This window comes from Prinia subflava, chromosome 9 (genome assembly GCF_021018805.1).
Source record: "Prinia subflava isolate CZ2003 ecotype Zambia chromosome 9, Cam_Psub_1.2, whole genome shotgun sequence".
NCBI lineage: Eukaryota > Metazoa > Chordata > Aves > Passeriformes > Cisticolidae > Prinia > Prinia subflava.
The window spans coordinates 31,851,632-31,874,047 of NC_086255.1; the positions used below are offsets into that span (position 1 = coordinate 31,851,632).

Genomic DNA, 22,416 nt, shown 5'->3' on the forward strand with positions numbered 1-22,416 from the left:
TAACAGGACAGTGTGGTGGACACAGCAGCTCTCCCTCCTGCCCAAGGAAAGCTGCAGGACTTGGTGTGGTCAATATGGTACAAATTCAGGAAGATTTTGGCACAAAAAACCTCCGTTATTCATTAAACACTTGCAATACCAAGATATTCCCCCTCTAAGTCACTGCCCTTGCTTAGTTGCTCTTGCTGTTATGAATGCGACCCTTTGTTTAAACAGCAAAAGACTGGTTTTGGTACACTACAAAATAAAGGAAAATTCAAGCTTCCACATCCATCATGCAGCTCTAAAATAAAACAGGAAAACACTCACTTTGTCTTCAGCATCCCAAAATGGACCAGGCTTTCCAGGGCTTTCAGTGCTAAATGAAAGCTGACTGTAGAAAATTCCCTTGTAAATGTTTATTATTCTAATTTTAACCTCTGGACATTTTTAGGGCCAATAAAAAAACAAGATCAAAACCCAAGAGAGCAAATAATCCACACAGGGATTCTCTCCTGCCTGTGCTGGTTCAAAAGTCATTCTGAGATTTGGTGGTAAGGGGAATATTTTTATTTTAATTTCTTGTACTGGAAGCATTAAATCTCACCACAATGTCACATCAAAACAAGCCTCTTAGAAAGGAAGGGACATGGATTCCCATGGGAAACAACCCTGTCCAGTATAAATACCTCCCCAGAACCCACTGGGCAGCAGAAACCCCTTTTTAATTTGCCTTTTCATGGTGAAAGGAGCTCAAGGAGCACAGGAACACCTTGTGCCAATACACTCTGGGTAAGTACTTCCCCAGGCTCTGTTGGATCCTGCAGAGTTCCTTCATCCATCCAAACTCTCCAGAAGTGTTCAAAACACTTCTCTCAAGCCTTAACTGCATCTTTATGCATCCGAACCAGACACAGTGTCATGGCTCCACAATAATTTTGTGCCCAGACCCACTCCTTTGGCTTCTACCAAGGGAACAGACCACAAAATCCATGTGGACAAGAGAGCAGCAGCTCAGGGCAGACTGTGCAGCTGGTGTCACCTGCAGAGGCTCATCACAATGGCACAGGGACCACACCTACCCCAAAATCTGCAGGCAGAAGCACAAATGGAGACCTCCAGGACAGCAGCTCTGTTCCTGTTTCTTCTCCTGCCCACAAAGGTAACCCCTTAGGTGCAACCAGACACCCTGCAGTGTGTTTTGGAGAGCTACTAAGGGAAGAAGAAACAAACAACTGAACAACAAAAGCCAAAATTGGCCAGTCCCTGGGGCGAGCAGCTGCCTGCAGGGATAAACTTCACTTACAGACAGCACCGTGCTGTGCCAAAAGGCTTTCCCCAGTAATTCTGACCTTTATTCCTTGGCCAGCCTCGTCCAAAAAAAGCAGTGAGAAGCAGTACTCCTGTGTCTCACCATTCTGGCACTCCTGGCTGCATTATAGCCCACAGTTTGCTTCCAGATTATCATCAACCCAAGTAACAAATCCATAATTTAGCTGTTTAGCTTCCCTGTCCACCCTACAAGCTCAGCACACGCTGAAGGGACTGCCATAAGCTGAAAAATGCACCTTCCTGTACCTTGGATGGCCAGTGGCCCCTCAGTTTGATGTGCTGCTTGTTTTGTTCCACGTGCTACAGCACCTGGCATTTCCTTGTCAAACACAAGCTGAACTCCCCTATTCCAAATCTATTCCAGGGCACACACAAAGGCAAAGTGGAGCCTGGAGATGGCCCTGCCCCTGACCTACAGATCAGAAAATGCACTGTTCTCTGGGGATATCATCCCTCCTGCCTGTCCAAAGACATCCTCTGGAGACCTCACTTTGTATCTGTGCTGCCCTAAACCTTTGTCATCCCTCTGTGTCAGAGCTGCAGTTTGATTGCTGAGGTCACAGTTGGGCTTTGTTTGGAGAGTTCTCCCCCTCCCTTGTTTTTTTTTAATCCATAAGCCTACACATCCATAGCTCCAAAATAAGAAATCACAGCAGAAAAAGGCCTCCAACACAGCAAAAAAACCCTTAAGCACATCATCAATACAAAAGCACTTTCAAACATAGAAATTCAAAACCTCAACAGCACCAACCAAGTGCAGTAATGAAATCTTTAAATGAGCCCAGGTCGATAGACAGGATGCCAGTGAAGTGACCTGTGTGACAAGTTACAGCTGTTTGTTGGAGAAAAAGGTGTGACACAACTGTTCACAACACTTCTGATTCAGTTCCTCCCTTTGGTTTCAGATCCCTGGATTAACTGAGCTGGCCATATATCACACTTCTCTCCTGTCCCCAGCTTTTCTGTCCCTGCAACCTCCATCTCACACAACAGGTTAAGACTTTTTAGCAGTGTCACAGTAGTACTTTGCATAAGATAACATAGAGGAAATAGCTTCTTGTTAACCATTCCAAGGGTAAGAATCAGCAGGAAAAGGCCGTGGCAGGCAGCTTATGAAACACTGGTTATAAGAGCAGCAGGCAATCCTGGAGGCCAAAGGCACCAGCCAGACTTTGTTGGGAAAAAGAAGAAACCTGACAGCAAGACAGCTCAAAGTTTTTAAATCTTACCTAGATGAAGGTAAACATCCAATTATCTCCTTATTAAACATTTCACACTTACTTACAATGGCAAATCTCTGGATGCAGGGTAACCATCCTCTGACATCACTCAAACTGCAGGATTATGGAATGGTTTGGGTTGGAAGAGACCCTAACCTCCCAATCCCCTGCCATGCAAGCAATCACAAACTAAATAACAGGTCAAGGACTTTTCCTAAGCAATTTATGCTTAAATCATCACAGACTGTGCAGAAGATGCAGGGAAAATAAATTAAAAGTATGACTTAATAGAGTCTTGCTGCTTCCTGCTGCAGACAGGCTTGTTTTTTTCCTGCAATTACAGAAGAGGGATTTTTTTTTCCAGCACCACTTTCAGCTGCCACAAGCAGGCTGTTGTTTGGATTTACCCAGGCAGCAGCAGTCCCCATGCAAACCCTGGGCAGCACGATGGACTGCCTGGAACTGAAACGGAACAGAAGGGAATTGAGTCCCGTTAGGACGAGAAGAGAGATTTATTTTACGAAATACCTGCTTGGAGCAAAGCCAGAGGAAGACCATCAGAGAAGTCCTGGGATACTTCCCAACATCCAGGTGCCTGCAGGGATGTTGTGCATCAGGTGACAGCTCGGCAGCCTGTTCCCAGAACACATCACCCAGGTCGTGCCCCAAATCCAGGCAGCCCCAAACTGCTCAGACTACATCTCGTGCCTCCTCCCCCGCACGCCACGGCATCCTCTCCATTCAAGCAGTGATTCCCGGGCCCTGGACACACCAGAATGAGTCATCCGGGTGCCCTGGTGCCTTCACTCTGAAAACTGCTCCTCTCTGGCTCAGGGACTGAAATGCTGTGAGCTCACTTGTAGCTGTGGCAACAGCAAATGCAAATCGTGCCACGCTGAAAAACTTCACCACCGACTCCTCCAGTACACGGGGACTATGTGTGAACAAAACCAGTTTTTTCTTCTTCCTCCCTGAGGATAAATTGGGTTTGTGAAAGCTGTGCCCTAAAGCAAAAATCCAATTGGCAGGGCAGAGTTAAACCAGACACACATTGCTTTAGCTGTGCTTCAGTGCACACAGAAAACAGGCACAGAAGAGTTTGGAAACAGGATGCAAGAACAGGTTGGAGGTCTCTCACTGCAAGAGCCCTACTCACTATTTACACCTGGTGAGGAGCTACTCCATTTGCAGCCTCCAGTTTGAGGCTGAGCGAGTCAGACCATGTCTGGTTTAATACAATAAAGTTACAGTGGATATACACAGAGGAGAAAATGGCTTTCAATTAATTGTTCCTGGGAGGGTGGGCAGGCCCTGGCACAGGGTGCCCAGAGCAGCTGTGGCTGTCCCTGGATCCCTGGCAGTGCCCAAGGCCAGGCTGGACTTTGGGGCTTGGAGCAGCCTGGGACAGTGGAAGGTGTCCCTGCCCATGGCAGGGGTGGCATTGGATGGGCTTTGAGTTCCCTTGGGTTCCCTTCCAACCCAAGCCATTTTATGATTCTGTAATTAAATGATCCATTTTTCAAAAGAAACAATCAGAATTCTAAAAAAAACCCCAGTATATCTGAATGCAAAACCCTGGGCTTTTCTTGGGGGATAAGTAGGATATTTCTAACAAAAATGCAAGCAGTAACTGCATACAGCAATCAGAGGTTAAAAACCTGATGGGGGTGGTGAAGAAAGGGGAAGAAAAAAAAAAGGCAAGCCTCACCTAACAAGTTTCCAGCAGCAAACCCTGTGTGAACTGCAAGACCTGAATTGCAAACACAGCTTTGGTGAGAACTGTGCCTCCCTCACAGGGTATCTACCTGTGCTTGCAGAAACTTCTCAGACGAGCTTCAATATCCTGAATGGCACACAAAGACTAAACTCCCATCGATGCTTCCTGCATGTTGAGAAGTTAGGGTGGGGAACTTGGAGATTTCTGGGCTTGCTGGGGGCTGGTGTTGGTTTTGGAGCAGGGTTGCTGCCTTGTGTTTTGCTGTGCTCTTTGTTTCCCTCTCAGAGGGCAATCTGGGTTACTGAGTGCAGAGGGTTTTCAGGAGTGAAACCCTGCAACCTCACCTTCACCTGTGAGTGAGCAGAGCCAGCCTAATCCCACAGGCAGGTTATTCTCTCTGGGAGCAAAGCAAACGAGCTAAAAACGAAGGGAAAGAGAGTTACCATGGGATACCGGGATGCGTCACTTCTCTTGGCTCTCCTGCCGCCACGTGACACCTCTGCCGCCAGTGAAGAACTCGGCAGATGGGATAGGGGAAAAAAAATGTAAAAAGGTCCCCAGATTATAGCAAAGTTTAGGCTTTGAAATCTACTGCTTACGGCTACAGAAATAGAGGCAACAATATTTATCTATAAACCAAACTATCTGTCTATAAATCTATTGCCACTGAGCAGTAAATACACGCTTTCCCTTCCAGCAGTCGTCACCGTCTACGCTTTTCAGCTCCCTACAGTAAATTTAGTCCAAGCACATGCAGAAATACAGCCCTTGCCACCTCAGAGAGGACTATCACTTGCCTTTCAGAGGAGGCAAAGCAGGTCAGTAGTTTCCACCTCGTCCATAAATACAGAAGCAGCCACTTGACAGCAACAGACACGAGCAGTCAGAGTTCAAGAGAGATCAGAAGAGGGATAAATCACTTGGAATTCACTCTCCAAGTAATCACACAGGTCACCAAGCTCATGCCTTGGGAGCCCACTGAACCAAGAGTCCATTTCCAAGGTATGGCTGTTGAGCATGCGTGTGCAGCAAGTCAGAGACCCCACACACAGATTTCTACCCTGTTCAGAGCAGAGCTCCTGCTCCAAGTCCTTCTTCTCTGCTCAAAATCCTAGAGTAGCCCAATGTTTGAGGATATCTCCCCTTCTTTTGCAGCAGCCACTTTCTTTCTAGCAGATCAAAACAGCTCTGATTCAAAGGACATTATTCCAACTCCATCCTCCTCCACCTCCCCAAGCCTCCTAACACCCACACGCTGCCGAACGTCAAAATCTCCAGGGAAATTCGGCCCTGCCATATGGCAGCCAAGCAACCCCGTGTGTGTAGTAAGAAGCGCCGTGCCTGTGAGGAGCCTTGGCCCTGCCTGGGTGAAGGGGCAATCCCAGCCCTCCAGCTGCACCCAAACACTGCGCCAGGCTGGGAACTGGGCGTGCAGGGAAGGGCTGGGGCCCAGCTGTCCCCAGTGCACCAGGGTAACCTGAGTGTCACCCCAGCTCCAGCTGGCACACTGCCACCCCAACCCACCCGGCTCCCGGCACGCTCCAGACTGCACAGTTTTGGGAAAGGAACACAGCCCAATCAGCCAAGACAACTGCTGCTGTCATCTGCTCCTAAACACCAGCTTCTTATCACCTGAACCACTTGCTATTCCTTGCCTGTTTCCCATTACCTACCAAAAGTGGGAACTAGCATGGAAGCCAAGAAATCCCACATTTCATCTGCTACTCCAGGCTGTAGCCCCTGTGTTACACAGCTACACAACAGCTGGGTGTTATTTCTGACCTGCTAACAAAAGGGAGTTTCACTTTTCCACAAAAAGTTTAACACAGACAGTGATACCTTTTTCAACAAGGGGAATGCAGGTCCTGCACCTGGGCAGAAACAGCCCCAGGAACCAGCAGAGGCTGGGGAGGACCTGCTGGAGCAGCTCTGTGGGGAAGGACCTGGGTGACACGGAGCTGTCCCTGGGCCAGCAGAGTGTCCTGGGGGACACGGAGCTGTCCCCGGGCCAGCAGAGTGTCCTGGGGGACACGGAGCCGTCCCCGGGCCAGCAGAGTGTCCTGGGGGACACGGAGCCGTCCCCGGGCCAGCAGAGTGTCCTGGGGGACACGGAGCCGTCCCCGGGCCAGCAGAGTGTCCTGGGGGACACGGAGCTGTCCCCGGGCCAGCAGAGTGTCCTGGGGACACGGAGCTGTCCCCGGGCCAGCAGAGTGTCCTGGGGGACACGGAGCTGTCCCCGGGCCAGCAGAGTGTCCTGGGGGACACGGAGCTGTCCCCGGGCCAGCAGAGTGTCCTGGGGGACACGGAGCTGTCCCCGGGCCAGCAGAGTGTCCTGGGGCACACGGAGCTGTCCCCGGGCCAGCAGAGTGTCCTGGGGGACACGGAGCTGTCCCTGGGCCAGCAGAGTGTCCTGGGGCCAAGGAGGCCAATGGGATCCGGGGCAGCAGGAGGAGCAGGGGCAGCAGGGCAGGGAGGGACGCTGCCCCTGTGGCAGCCCTGGAGGCACCTCTGGAGTGCTGTGCCCAGCTCTGGATCCTCAGCACGGCAGGGCCAGGGAGCTCCTGGAGCGGGGCCAGCGGAGGCTGCGCAGCTGAGGAAGGGCCTGGAGCATGGGGGTGCCCAGGAAAGGCTGAGGGAGCTGGGGCTGCTCAGCCTGGAGAGGAGCCCCAGCTGAGAGGGGCCCTCAGCCCTGGGTGTCCCTGTGTGCAGGGAGGGCTCCCAGCAGGGCCCAGGCTCTGCTGCGGGGGCCCAGCAATGGCCCCAGAGCCACGGGCAGGGCCTGAGCCCAGCAATTCCCCCTGCACACGAGGCACAACTTCTTCCCTGGGCAGTGCCCAGCCCTGAGCACATTGTCCACACAGCCTGGGGGCTCCTCCCTGGGGCTGCTGCACAGCTCTGTGCACACAGTGCTGTGCCCTGTGCTCTGGGATGGCCCTGCTGGAGCAGGGAGGGGGCACCAGGTGCCCGCTGAGCTCCCTGCAGCCTCACCCAGCCTGGAATTCCTCCAAACATTGCTTTAATAACTGCTCCCTGAGCCAGGAGACACTGTCTTTAACACCTTTTAGTAGGATGGATTTTATTCAGCCTCCTCTGAACCTCTCACTTCCAGCAGTATCCTGTCCACCAGGAATACTTCAGCATAACTGTGCAGCACCCAAAGAAAAGCTTTCCCTTTTATAAGCTTGTTGCTTCCTTGGTTTTGTTTTTAGTGGAGGCCTAGGTACAGTCATCTTCTTTGGAAGATGCAAAACTCCCAATCTGCATAACCTTCCTCTCCTCGCATCTTCCCTTCACAATCATTTCTGCTCCATGCTAAAGAGACAAAGTTTATTTATGTCCTTATGACAGCTGTCCTATGCCTTTGATCACCTTCATCACCCTTTGCTGAACCTGTTTCTTTTTGGAGAGGGAGGAGTCAGGACATGGAGAATCATGGAAAAAAGGCGGATTTTTATCATTACATTTACCATAGCTTGTTCTGCTATCTACTCCTTCACTAATAATATTTATTCATTTACTACTTTAACTTTGCAGCTATTTGCAGTGAAAGAACCTCCAAATTCAGAAAAAAGCCTCCCAAGAGCAGAACAAAACGCAAAACTAATAATGTTTTTGCACTCTACCAGTGTTGCAGGAAACAAGCATTAGGCTTCAGAGACAGGAAAGAACCTGCAAAATGTAGTAACCGCTCAATATCTTCAAACAGATGCTTCCAAAATTTTTCTTAAACCAGAGCAAGGAATTAACCACATCCTTGGGTGTGCATGTGCCTTCCTCCACTCATCTGAAGACGGTTTTTGGTAAAAAAAAAATCAAATAAATATATCTACACATACCTGTGTCACCTGTATTTATTATTCCCGCATGCAGCACTAGCAAAGTGACCCCTAAGGAGGTGCACAGAAAATGACCTGGTTTTTTATTAGTAACCAATTGCTGCTCTCCAGCCTCACTGACCTTGCAGCACACACCTGATTCCTGCTCAACACACTTGGGTTTCCTCTTTTCATGTGAGAACAGTCCCCACAGTTCTGTGTCATTAATATTCACACTACACCCAGGGGCAGAGCTGTAGCCTCAAAATCCTGCTGGGACACAGAATTTTGGTTTGGTTTTTGGGGTTGTTTTTTGCCTGTTTTCAGCACCTCAGATTCACAGGATGACAACACAGGATTGCTCTGAAGTGTCCATTTGCACTCCACCTCAAATTACCACAGAGAAGCAGACCCTGGCTGAGTATCAGAACTCTCTAGATAAAACTAAACAACCAGTGCATCAACATGGAAAAATGGGTGGGGTTTTGTTGTTTTACACACAAACAGAGAACGAGCTTCAGATTTAGCATGCCTTTTACAAGGATGGTGCCTCTTGCACCAGGAAGAAGCAGAAGGATGCACACAAAACTTGCTGTTTTATTAAGCTCACTTATCTAAGTTTTTAGACTTGCTTTTTGCAAGGCTGTGGTGTAAAAATAAAGCTGTTCCTTGGGGCAATTTGTCAGGTACTCCTACGGCACGGTTTTGGATGTTGGAACAGAAAGGAAGGACTTGTGAGAACTGGGCTTTCACTGAAATGACCATCTAGAACCCCAGCTTGAGAAGAAAGAATAAACAGATCCACAAAATGCAGACTTTCTTGGATATTCCACTTGGAATTTCAGCAGGAATTGCTTCACTGAAAGGATGCTCAGGCCTTGGCAGGGGCTGCCCAGGGAGGGTTGGAGTGCCCATGGCTGGAGGTGTCCAAGGAAGGGCTGGAGGTGGCACTCAGTGCTTGGGGGACAGGGTGGGCATCAGGCACGGCTGGGACTGGTTGATCCCAGAGGTCTTTCCAACCCTAATGATTTTATGAGTCTGTGAAATTCAGGTTTCAAGAGTTCTCCCTTGTAAAATTCAAACCACATATCTGTGGGCTGCCAAACAGCATTCCTCTGCTGGGAGCCACTCTTCAGGCAGTCAGGTTGTTGGGTGTTCCATTCTTTTCCCAGGAAATCACCTCTCTCCAGACCATCTCTCCACCCCATTTCCCTGCTGTTCAGGGACACCTTCCTGCCCTGCCCATGTCCTCAGGGGTTCTGAGCACAGAACTCATGGCTTTGAGCAACCCTCACAAAGCACCAACGCAACCTTGTGCTGAGTGTTACTGGAGTAGAAGAAAAATCATTTAGAGGAACAGCAGCTACCAGAGTGCTCCTTGCTTTATCTCTTCTGTACACAGCTTTTAAACTCCCGGCTAACGCTAGGAAGGAGCTGGAGACAGAAGAGCCATCCCTGTAGCTGCTGACAGGTAAGTTTATTTGAGCTTCAGCACAAGCATTTAAAGATGAAAGAGCACAACGAGGGTGCTGAAAGACAACTGACAGCTTGAGGAGTACGCACTGGTTTTCAAATCGTTTCTGTGATGTAGGGTAATGCTTGTGATCACAGCATTCACTGCGAATTAGATCATCCATTTAGCAGCAAGTTTGCCTGATCAACTGTCTGGGGACTTCAAACAGATCAGCAAAACTGCCGAGCTGGAGACAGTGCCTTGGTATTCAGCTGCCGTCCCTGAGAAGCTTCACAGAGACCAAACCACAGGCACGGAAATCGTAACAAAACATCGAGAGCGAGGTGAGTGCTGCCTATGAATTTGGGAAGCAGCACTGGGGCAGGCCTGGCACAGACCACCAGGACCTGGGGCAGGGGCAGACACAAGGAGCTGCCTCAGCTCATCTGGTTCACAAAACCCTTGAAGCCACCCTGTTAACATATCCTAATAATGACACAGCCTTTGTGCAAAGCCATCCCTCACCTTTCTGCCTTTCTGGATGTGCCACGCACAGCTCACGGGGCTCCCCAGGCTGCATCAGCTTTCCAAGAAACTCTTAGCAAAGCTTGGGGAATTCAGTGATGTGTCAGTGTCTGGAGATGGCTGCGAGGATGCTCCACAACGCAGGGAAGGGCAGGGAGGAACCTGGAGGTGGGAGCATGCTCTGAACAGGAGGATATTTAAACCTGCCTGGATGTAGCTGGGATGCACACATGATTTAAGCAGCTGGGACAGTCACACAGGACTCTGGTGATAGAACAGACATCCTGTGCTGGGACTACAGAATCCCTCAGCATATCCATACCAAATATTTCACCCACCATTTGCTGTGTATTTATCCCTGCACAGCAAAATATGTGAGATGTAACTTTTTGTCTTCTTAAGCAGTACACGAAAATCTGTCAAAACAGTTGCTGACAGCCTTTCAACTCCTCACTGGGAATGGGGACAGCAGAGGCAGGGCAGCACATGCCAGGGAAAAAACCTTTTTGTTTTCATGCATCTTGCAAACACAGAGAAAAACATTTAAGGAGTGAACGGAAACAAGGCATCTTGTCCAAGAATCCAAATAACTGTATTATCTGCTAAACAATAAAACTGCAAAAACGGGGAGTCATTTTAAACAAGTGCATTTGTCATTAAAATAATGAATGAATGAGTTAGTGCTTATCCAGTAAGAGATATTTAAAAGAGTCACAGAAAGGTTTGGGTTGGAAGGGCCTTAAAGTCCATCTCATCCCACCCCCGCCATGGGCAGGGACACCTCCCACTGTCCCAGGCTGCTCCAAGCCCCAAAGTCCAGCCTGGCCTTGGGCACTGCCAGGGATCCAGGGGCAGCCACAGCTGCTCTGGGCACCCTGGGCCAGGGCCTGCCCACCCTGCCAGGGAACAATTCCTGCCCAATAGCCCATCTAACCCTGATCCCTGGCAGTGGGAAGCCATTCCCCTTGTCACTCCATACCTTGAAAAGAGTCTCCCTCCATCTTTCTTGTCAGCTGCTTCAGGCCCTGGAAGCTCACAGTTAAATCACCCCAAAGCTTCTCCTCTCCAGGCTGAACACCGCCAGCTCTCCCAGCCTTTCCTCCCAGCAGAGCTGCTCCATCCCTCTGCTCATCCTGGTGCCTCCCCCGGCCTCTCTCCAGCAGCCCCAGGTCCCTCCTGTGCTGGCCCCAGGGCTGGGGCAGCTCTGCAGGTGGGCTCTCACCTGAGCACAGGGACAGAGGGTTTAATTCAGGAACCGAGGGTTTAACACAGGAACAGAGCCTGTTCCATCCATCTGAGGACCGAGGCTGGGGCAAAACAAGGGATTAATAACCCAGCTTCCCAAAAGGCACAAACCCAGGGTGCTGTCCTCAGGCTGTGGCTCCTGGGGTGCAGACCAAGAGGCACCTTAAACCTCTCAGCGTGGTTTGAATACAGCTCTGCTGATTGCAAAGAAAGCAGAGAGCAAAACAAGATTAGAGCTCAGCGAGACAGCGTGCCCCTCGTGAATCCAAATAAACAAGACATTTTGAACTATTTCCAGCATGACTTCAGCACAAAATAACATTTGCACGTCAGTGTAATAGCTGATGGTTTAACTGCTTGCTAAGGGAGCAGTCACGCACTGCAGCCCTGAGTTCAGCGGCGGCTGCTCAGCCTTCAAAGGAAGCAAAAAGAGCTGCACAAGAGCAGTGCTGCACTTGAAAGCCTTTCAGAGAAGCACTAAATGTATTTATGTTCACTCCACAACCCAAGGAGAACAGGGCCTGCCCCATCCCCACATGCCCTGGGTGGATGATGAGACACCTGAAAGGAGCTGGGATGGCAGCAGCCATCAAATGCCAGCTGAAACCTCGAGGGTTCGAGAGGCAGGGAGAAAAAGGAGCCAAGCCAAGGGGCACAGGTCCAGAGGAGGCCATACAGGAGGGAAATCCCGTTCTCCCTTTGAACTGTGCAAGGACAGGTGACACACCCTCACAGGAAATCCTATTACTGGGGGCCCTAAACCGTGAATCAGTCCTGGAGTCATTCAGAGCCAGGCTCAGGACAAAGGAATAGTCAGATGCTAATTCAGGCCACAAAGCTGCAGAGAGAACGTTCCCTCTTTGGATTAAGGATTAATCATCAGCAGGTACAGCCTATTTTCATGAACTGCAGCCATTTCCTGCTAGCACATCCTTTCCATTTTCCAGGAAACAGGAGCAGCTACATGTCTGAAGGCAAATAAATTAGGAGACAAGAAGGAAAATATCCACAGCACTCAGAACAAATCCAATCCATTGAATAAGCAGCTAGAAAATCTACCAAAACCCAATTTGACTGATGTAACAAATTGAACACTGGGTATATAAAATCTCTGCTCCAAAATTCCATTTAACCTTTAGTTTTGCATGAGTGCCAAAGATGTCATTGCTCAGAGAAGCTGTGGATGCCCCATGCCTGGAAATGTCCAAGGCCAGGTTGGACAGGGCCTGGAGCAACCTGGGATGGTGGAAGGTGTCCCTGCCCATGGCAGGGGGTGGGATGAGGTGGCCTTTGTGGTCCCTTCCAACCCAAAACATACCATGATTCTACGTTACTTTCCTTGGAGTCTTCCCTCTTTTCTTAGGGCACCATCACTCCATTACCATGGGAGGAGGCAGCAGCACATCAGACTGGATCCAGGCACTCCTGGGGCATTGAATGGACTCACCCTTCACTCTTCTTGCTCTTAGAACACAACCTGTGGGGTCAGGGTTTGTACCAAAGCCACCCAGGCACGTCCTGCAGCATCCTCTTAATATCCCCACCTCTCTGGGATAGTTCTGATGAATGCATCCAGGAAAAGCTGGGAGGAATCATCAAACCATTTAGGTTGGAAAAGACCTCCAACACCACTGAGTCCAACCTCCTCCAGCAGCAGCAGCCTCAAGCTCAGGCTAGCAGTAAAACAAACCAAAGGTGTCACAGACAGAGCCAGTGTCACAAGGAAAGTGTGGCCTACAGCGGACACAGAAAAACTCCACACGATTCATAAATTCCCCCCAAGGTGCTTTTACGTGCTCAAGACAACATCCAGAAACCAGTAACCACTTCTAACAAAGATTATTTGAAATTCACAGGGTGGTGAGTTTTCGTGGTTGATGGATTTTTGAGTTTGTGGGATTTTTTTCGGTGGTGATGTTTTGCTCGTTTTCTATTTAAACATCTGCTCTAGCCAACTGTTGCCCATTTAACTGGGAGATCTCACTACTGAGTATTCTGCACTGGAATTTATTGTTAACCATTCCAAGCCCTTGCTGTACTCACACACAATTCTATTCCTCAGCAAAGAACTTATGCAGGAATATTTTCAAAAGACTGCACATATGCTCTCTTCCCATGGAGCTGAATTTGGTAGGTATGAGCCTACCTGGCTGTAACAAGCTCGAACAAAAATCACTGAGACACAGAAACTGAGTTCCAGGCATAAGCCCCTGCTTTCCACTGCTTTAAATAGTCCCTGTTACACTGTGATTACACAGCAATCAGTGTTTGCTTTGCTCTCTGAAACCCAGGGTTTCTCCTTCATAGGCATTGAAATTCAAGTTTAAAACAGAATTCAGCAAGCAGCTCTGTCAAACACATTCCGTGCCAAGCTGGAGGATGAGTATATTTATATAACAAAAGCCTTCCTGGATTATTTTAAGGCTCAAGTTCTGCAAAGGGAACAATTGACGAAAGGGATGTTTTTCCTTTGTTTAAAAAAATAATACTCGTACCAAGAAGGAAAAAGAAAAGCCATTGAGACGGCAGTGCCTTGATATTCCACTGTGAGATCCTGGATCACAGCACAGTCATCCACGTGCTCTCTGACCCCATGAGTACAGAACCTGTGTTATCACAGATTGAGCTAAATACAGGAAAAAACAGAGGTCACAGACACTAAGGCACCTGCAAGTGAATATCTGCACATAAATGACAAACTGTGCCACAGAATCACAGAATTATTTTAGGTTGGAAAATCCCTCCCAGCCCAGGCAGTCCCAGCTGTGCCCGATGCCCACCCTGTCCCCAGCCCAGAGCACTCAGTGCCACCTCCAGCCCTTCCTTGGACACCTCCAGCCATGGGCACTCCAACCCTCCCTGGGCAGCCCCTGCCAAGGCCTGAGCACCCTTTCCATGCACAAATTCCTGCTGCTGGCCAAGCTGAGCCTCCCCTGGCCCAGCCTGAGGCCGTTTGCCCTTGTCCTGTCCCTGTTCCCTGCGAGCACAGCCCGACCCCCCCTGGCTGTCCCCTCCTGTCAGAAGCTGTGCAGAGCCACAAGGTCCCCCCTGAGCCTCCTTTTCTCCAGGCTCAGCCCTTTCCCAGCTCCCTCAGCCTCTCCTGGGGCTCCAGCCCCTTCCCCAGCTCCCTTCCCTGCCCTGGACATGCTCCAGCCCCCCCAGGGCTCTCTGGCTGGAGGGACAGAACTGGACACAGCCCTCGAGGTCCCTCAGCAGGGCCAGCCCAGGGCAAAGGGAACAACCCAACAAACACAGACCCAACCACTCCTGGTGTGAATCTTTTCCCTTCAGCACAGAGCAGAGCAGCCTCCTGCACTGCACCTGTTGATGTTCAACCCCGATTAAAGCTGCATTAAACTTTAAGTAATAGGTTCCTGCATTATTCATCACGGCTGTGTATTGGATGCAGGGCAAACAGAAGCTGAATCAATACAGTGACAGGAACTTCGGGTGTCTGCTCAAAGTGTCTCCTGCTCCCAGTATTGATGTACTTGAAGAAGGGTGGGGAAAGCAAGAATTTTTCCCAACTGCTGTGAACGAGCCTTGATATTGCAGTTTGTCCAGAACAGCTGTGACACAGACGCAGCTTTCAGAGAGCAACAACTGCCAAAACCTGCTCATAATTCACCTGACCTGTGACACGCAAAAAACCAATTTCCTTCGATTTCAGCAGCCTGGGTTTTTAGTTCAAAGCATTTTTCTCAGGATTGCTGGTGGTATTTCTTACAGATGCTGTGGAAAAGCCACCCAACATCTTAATTATACAGCCTTTGAGATCCACAGAGATGCAGTATCGGGACAGCCACACGAGAGAGGCTAAACCCAATTTCTCCAAAGACGAATGTGCTCGGGGCACCTGCAGGGAGAACTCAGCTGGATTAGGAAGAATCACAACTGAAACCTGCTTTTCTGCTCTGTCTCCCACCACAGCCTCTCACAATCAGCCAGTTAAGGATCACTAATATTCCAGAACGTTTTTGGGAAAAAGGCAAAAGGTTTCCCAACTAGGAATGGGAGGCATGAGAGACTTGGTTCACTCAAGGTGCTGGACACTGGGGCTGCACACAAACAAATAACAGCTTTTAGAACACTCTTTCTCAGAATCTTTACACCCAAAACTCCACTTTTCTTTTCTGATTCTCACTACACCTCCCCTCTAGCTCTTCAATCAGTCACGGAGCTTTGCAGCACGGATCAAATCCAACAAAACCACAACAAATCTTATGAGATGACTTTCAGCAAATCCTCACACAGCTTCAAAGGATTACTGGAAGACAAAAACACAACTACAGGCAGCAATAAAGGGCATACACCCCATTTATTGCCTCTTTGCAAGTGATTTATATGTCAAAGCCAGAGCTAGAACAGAACACAGGTATTCCAGCCCCATTCTGGCTGTCTACACAATGTATCACTCCAGTCCCCACAGCCAGAAGCGCAAAGATTTCCTTAAAAATAGGGTTTGGGGAGCATTTACCCACAATCTACATCTTCAAATTCTGCTCCTAGTCATCCTTCCCTGGAAGCAGGCAGAAGGAACTGATCTAAGGGACCTTTCAGCTGTCTTTCCCTAAGATTTCACAATTTAATACTGGAGTTAGACAGTTTATGAAATACCTGAAATGTCCAAAACATGAACTTGCCCCAATTCAGGTCACAGTAAACAAGGCACTGAATGAATACACCACTCCTAAACACAAGTGCTTCAAAATACAAATTGCAAGATGCACTGACCTACCTGAAATTGCTTTTCTAGCCAGAGCACTCGATGCATCAGGTTAAAAGCGCATTTTCAACAGGAGAGTCGAAGTTCAGACCTGCTGCTAGCAGCTTCTCACGTAGTCATGAGAGTCACTGTTAACAAAATAACAAATAAAAATATGGACATTTCAGAGGCAGAGCTAACAGCAAGCCCTCATTAAAGCATCAGGAGTTGTTACAGTGTGAAGATGACCTCAAGGTCCAACAAGAGCTGGAATATACAGGAAAGGCCAGGCTAACACAGAATCCCAGAATGGTTTGGGCTGGAAGGGACCTCAAGGCTCAGCTCATCCCACCCCTGCCATGGACAGGGACACCTTTCACTGTCCCAGGCTGCTCCAAGCTCCATCCAACCTGGCCTTGGGCACTGCCAGGGATGGAGAAGCTGCATTTTTAAAACAGTATTTCCCACAGGACTCAGAAAGAGAGAATATCTTTGTGTCCAAACAGGCCTAGATGAGGTTTGGGGGAGACCACCACACCCAAGAACAACGTGGTTTTCCTGCTTCCAGAAACAGGCTGCTGACCACCCTCCTACACCCAGAGGACCTTTTCTTAACTACAAGAGCAATCCAGAAAAGTCATGGGATACACACTGCCACGTGGAGCCCCACCTAAAGAAATAAACCTCCATGTTTTCTTGGAAGGGAGCTGCTGAAGTAACCCTCTGAACTTGGCATCACACAGAGGGAGCAAAGGAGGAAGGCTAGAAGCCTTTTCTGATAACCAGGATCACTTAGGAGAGAGAGAAGAACCAAAGAGAAGCAAACCCAAAATGCTCGTGGCCAAAATCCTCAGCTGGCAGCACCCAGGGAGCAGATTCCTCCCCATCTCTGTGCCCACCTCTTGCACAGCCAGAGAGCCAGCAGCAGCACACAAACCACTCCTCCTGCCACGGGAAGCAAACCCACTCTTCATCCCATCCCTCCAGTCCCCAAGGGAGACAAAACCTGCGTGGAGATTTGGAGTAGAACCAGCCCTGTGCTCCATAGGGCTCTTCCAGTTTAGCTTTCACTCTCAGATAAAGGAAAACCAGGGCTCTCCCTGCTCCATTCACATTAGTTAGAAAACTGTAATTCATACATTTCCACTCAAATACAAGTGGGGGAGGAAAGGGGATAAATAAATCCAATTTTGCTTGTTGAAGCAGCACCAAACCCAAGGAGCTCTCTGCCAGAAAACAAGCAGCTGGAAGCCTGATAATTCTGCTTTCTTGGGACTCCTTTTAGCTACATTTAGGATTGCTTGGAAATTTGCTTTGGAGTTTTTACACTGCCTCACCTTCAGGAGTAATGCACCTGAGAGCTGCAGGGAGGGGTACACCAGGCATCTCCACCTGCAGGCCAGAAGATTCTTCACAGGCTGGAAGTCAAACAGCTTTTGTTTGTGTGGAGAGAGCCATGGAAAAGCCAGGGCAGGCCTTGCCAGCCTCCTGCCCTGCGTGCTGTAGAATCATGAGAGGAGTCACCACCCCAAGAAGGCTGTTTCCATGAATAACTGGCCATTATCTCACAAGAGCAGCCCTCCCAAACTTATCACACTCGCTTATCTGCAGTTTCCTGAGCCCCAAAAGCCACCCCAGCGCTGAGAGCCTGAGCCGGGAGCAAGCCAGGCCAGGGAAAGCTCCACGCCCTGCGTGCCCCCTCTTCCAGGCATGATAAGTTCCCCTGGATGCCAGAGCACAAGCTGGTGCTCAGACATAAACACACGTTTTTGATGAGCGAGTTGTGAATCAGCAGCATTCCACGAGAATCCCGAGCTGCTCCCTTCCCTCCCAGCTGCCTCCAGCACAGGGCACACAGAGCCTGCAAGGACACGCTTCCTGCCACATCCAGGATTATTTTGGGCTGGTGAGAAGACAGGACGAGCAATTCACAGCGACACTGTGGGTACTGGCAGCTATGCTGACAGCAGGACTGCGTGGCAAGGTTTGATTAGAGCTCTTTCCTGCCTGTCCTTCCTTGAGTTACGTGCTGGGCTCTAACACTGTCAATACACTTCTGGGAAAACAGAAGGTCTGTCTTCTCCAAATCAGTGAGCCAAAGTGCTCCCTCCCCTGAGGGGGACCCTTCTGCTGTGCTGGGGGTGAGCTGTGGGGTCAGGGCCCTGTTTCCCTGAGCTCAGTATCCCTGTGGGAAGGGTTCAGCTCCTGGAGTTGCTAAGTGATGCCGAGGGGCGGCACGAGAGCAGCCTGCTGCTGTTTCAGCATCTAAAGTGACAGTGCTCAGCTCTGGCTGTGCCACCCCTTGCTCTGACTGCCACAGCGTTTCCTTCTCAGCAGGAGCACCAGCTGAGAGGAAATTCAGGAGGTTTTGATGCTGTGAAGATTAATGAGTGAAGTTACTGCCAGCCTTGTTCTCCATGGCACACACGGCTCAGAACCACCACGCAACGGGACCCAAACACCTCCAGAGCTCTGCTGGCTTATTCCCAGAATATTCCCCATTTTCCAGCTCCTGATCTCACTCTGTCCCCAGCACAGCCTGCAGCAGGCTCAGAGTGGGAGCTCCGTCTCTGACGGGTGCATCTGGAGATGCTAGAGCCAGTGGAGACCTGCAGGATTCCCAGAGAGAGGGGAATTATTAATATTCAGGTGTTTTCCAGGTGAATGCTACCATCTTTATTATCCTTGTGGAATTACAAGCAAACCAGGATTTAGGAGAGTGAAGTGGCCACATCTGAGTGCTAAGGGCCACTTTTGGGGACTTTACAGAACTCCTTGTGCTGTTCATCAGTGAAGCTTTTGGAGTTGAGGATTCTCCCGTGTCTTTTCCTTCCCACCTCCCACATCCACACAAGCAGCACCGTGGCAAAAGGAGCAAGAGCAGGCTCTTGTCTTACTTTCTTATTCCATCTAACCAGCAAGGATCAGGGATGTCTTTGAGGGCTGGATTAACCAGCTGAAGACTGCTGCTTGGAGAAGGCATCCCCAAGACTAGAGCAGCATCTTCGTTTCCCACCCTGGCACAGGGTATTTCCATATTTCACTACTTTTTTTTTTTTTGCACCACTTCTCCAGTACTGAAGTACTCTTTAAAATACTCTGGAGAAATTCAGCCTAAATAGATCACTCACACAAGTTCAGCAACCCAGTTTGCTTGTGGATTGAAGAAATCAAATTAATTGATTTAGAGACAACATAAGGGATTTTGAGAGGACATTTAGCTGATGTCTAAGATGTCATTTTAATCCTCCTCACAGTTAATTCTTCGAGTGTAGGAAGCCAGTAAAATTTGTGGTGCAGCCCTTAACACAGAAAAACATCTCCACAGGCGTGCTAATCATGGAACTATTTTGCAAATTGTTCCTAATCTACAGTTGCTTGTCTCTGCTCTCTTCCTGCAGAGACAATAAAATCATCCAGTTAATAGCAATGTGAAAGAGAAGGAATGATCCTCATTTGGTTTAAGTAGACAGATCTGCACTAGGGAACCACTAAATAGTGCAGTGATGAACTCAGGGAGGCAGCCCAGAAACATCCCTTCCATCTTTTGGGCAGGGAAGCTGGTAGGAGACCTGCCAGCACAATGCAGTCTCGTTCCCAGTGTCCCAAAAAGTGAAAAAAATGTTACTACAATCAACAGCAACATAATTATGTGAATTAGTAGGATTTGTTAATGGGATTATTTTTTTTTTTAGTTCTTGCAGTATCATGGTGACCTGAATACACCCGGCCTCTGCAGCAGGAGACTCTTCCCCTGCTTCCAAAACAAAAAAAATTCTGTTTCCAGACCTCCTCCCCCACCTTATTGTTGCTCATTCTTTCAAAAAACACCTTCCAGGGCACATTCCACAAACCTGGCCCCAGTGACACATGGAAATCTTGGCCCTACAGGGATGCCTGGACACTGAGAAGGGTCTTGGTACACACTGATATTTTCAACTGTCCCCAAAGGGTGAGACGCTGAATTCCCCAGATTCACCCAAAAATACTTCAAAGAGAAAAAGGTAAGATTGGTTAATTCTGAGAAAGCAAGTTATGACTAGGTCAGAAAACATTAACAACGTGAAACACACTGCAACTACTCACAGCTGAGGCCTTGTCAGGGTGTTCACAGCCAGACCCATCAAGATAAAAATCCAGAGTCAGGTTAGGGATAAGGAATTCAGGGAATGACCAGAGTTATGGACTGCAGTGACATCAGAGAAGTTTCCCACTGTCCATCACCAACAGGAACCACTTCCTATTGCCTATTATACTGCTTAATTTTACCAATCAAACTGGTGTTTGGCATCTCATGAACCATTTTCCAGCAACTGGTACCTATTCTGGGTTTGCAGGAGGATGGGATGAAAGCTGAGGACTCCATGACAGGCTTAGTCTCCATGCTCCTGAATTCCCACTGTAGTTAAATCCATGACTTCACAGCCAAAAGCCTCCCTGTCAAGTTATCCACTGATTCAGAAACGAGCCACAGGGGTTGAAACTTAGCTCTTCCCATTTTGCAAGTGCCTTGAAACAACAGGACCTCAGACATATCCCACCTTTTAACAGGTAATAGCTGAGACTCAGCCATTGCAAAGACAGAAATCGCAATAATTGCTTCAGAAAAAAAGATCTTTGTGGATCAGAGAGTTGAGAAACCATAAGATTTCTGAGTTTTTAACATCAGAACAATTCCTATGAGGATGAGACTTCACTAAGTGGAACATGACTCCTGCAGAGCAGTGGTGTGATGGCCTGGGAAGGAGGAGAGACCAGGATGGCTGCTGGTGCTTCCCTGCAGATCCCAAAGGGAAGACGAGCAGAGCAGACACAGAGTCATTTACAGCCTGCAGAGACCACAGGAAAGGAGCAGGGCACCAGCCCAGATCTGCTGGCTGTTCTTCCAGCCCCAGCAGGGTTAAGAGCATTAATCCAGACTCAGGGGAACACGATCCTGAGCTGGTGACTGAATGTCTCCTTTGTCAGCCGCCCTGCGTCACCACAGGCACGGAGCTCTCGCTCCAAGGACACGTGGAGCCCGGCCAAATCCACAACTCCACAAGGATGCTCTGCTTCTCCTGGGCAGGGAGGCCACGGGATACTTCTCAGCACAGCTAAAAACAACCTGCTCCATGAAGCACCCTGAGAGCTCCATGAAGAGGGAAAACACATCCCTAAACACATTCTGCTCAAGTGGCAAATACCTCAGTGTGCCCAAGCAGTTTTCCCCAAGTCACTGCAGCAGTTAAAAGGTCTTCTGAGTATAAAAAATGTGCTGCTGGCACTTACATTTATAAAGGAGGCTTCTTTGAGCTCTTAATATATCATTCCATCCATATGTGGGTCTCATCTAAAATGAAGATTTGCACAATAATGGTACTGACATCAGACCAGCAAATTTCCAGGCATGCAGTACATGCACAGCTATCCCATTTTAACCTTCTCAATTCATGTTCCTGCCCAGGAAAACTCCATCAAAGAAAGGCTGAAAAATGGGAAAAGGGAAAGTATGGCACCTCTGGGAAGTAGTCGGCACACCCAAGACCAGGGACAACTTTTTGCAGATTCCATTTGGTGCTGCCAGCACTCAATGAAAGGTCAGGGTTTTGCTTTCCACAATTGCAACCCTCAAAGTCAGTCACCCCAAGCTTTAGGGGTTTTATTTCCTTTATAGCCTCCTACAACAGAAAAAGCCCAAACAAGCAGAAACACAGAGAAGAAGAAAAAAAACACTAGCCAAATCCTAACCCTCACATCTGCTCAGCTGTAGCAGCTAAAACAACGTTTAAAAGCAGCTAAACTGCCCCTTACCAGACAAGGCTCTGCCTGAGGCTTTGGCAGCTTTCATATCCAGGAGCTTCTTCCTGAGCATGGATTTAGTAACCCTTTGGGAATCTCCCATCCCAAAAGCTGCTCAGCTTCCCCCCCCTGCTCCCTGCAACCTGATGCCACTGAAACTCTTCGTATCCACAACACTCTCTGGCAAGGAGTCGGACACATCCCTGCAGAGAGGAGTCTACGTGCACTGCCCACTCCTTGGGATTCCAGCTCCTGCCACATCCCACCTTTCCCAATCAGAGGGGGTGCAAAGAAATCCTTGTTTCTGGCTCCCAGGCCATGCCTGTGAGGGTTTGCTCTCTCACAGACACCAGGTTGGGAAAAACTCTTCCCCTCTGCAATAACACGTAGAAGAGATTTTGGAACTTCTTTACTGTAAGGTAACAAATACCAGCAATGTGGTGGAAGCAAAGCAGACTTCATCTCAGTAGGTGCCTCCATGATTCCTAAGATGCCACACTACAGTTTTCCAGCACATTCCTAGCTGCTTCTACTTACTTACCCAGCAATATCCAGTGGAAATTTGGGGGAGGAAAAACTGACTGCAGACTGTTCCATAAATGCAAAATGATCTGGTTATGGGTGCCAGTAATTTTTCATACAAT

At 49.0% G+C, this 22,416-nt stretch overlaps 1 protein-coding gene across 6 annotated transcripts in view; it reads right to left on the minus strand.

The window, feature by feature from the left end:
* SGMS1 (sphingomyelin synthase 1) overlaps window positions 1-22,416 on the minus strand; it is an 89,200-nt gene that overhangs the window by 48,593 nt on the left and 18,191 nt on the right. For 2 of the 6 annotated variants that reach the window (XM_063406149.1, XM_063406144.1), the window contains exon 2: window positions 16,025-16,140. The exons of 2 other annotated variants lie outside the window; for them this stretch is intronic. The gene's annotated coding sequence lies outside the window, so the exon portion shown is untranslated. Of the gene's footprint in view, window positions 1-3,059; window positions 3,294-16,024; window positions 16,141-22,416 lie in introns of those variants that run through there. 2 more of the 6 variants (XM_063406153.1, XM_063406147.1) reach the window with 1 other exon arrangement.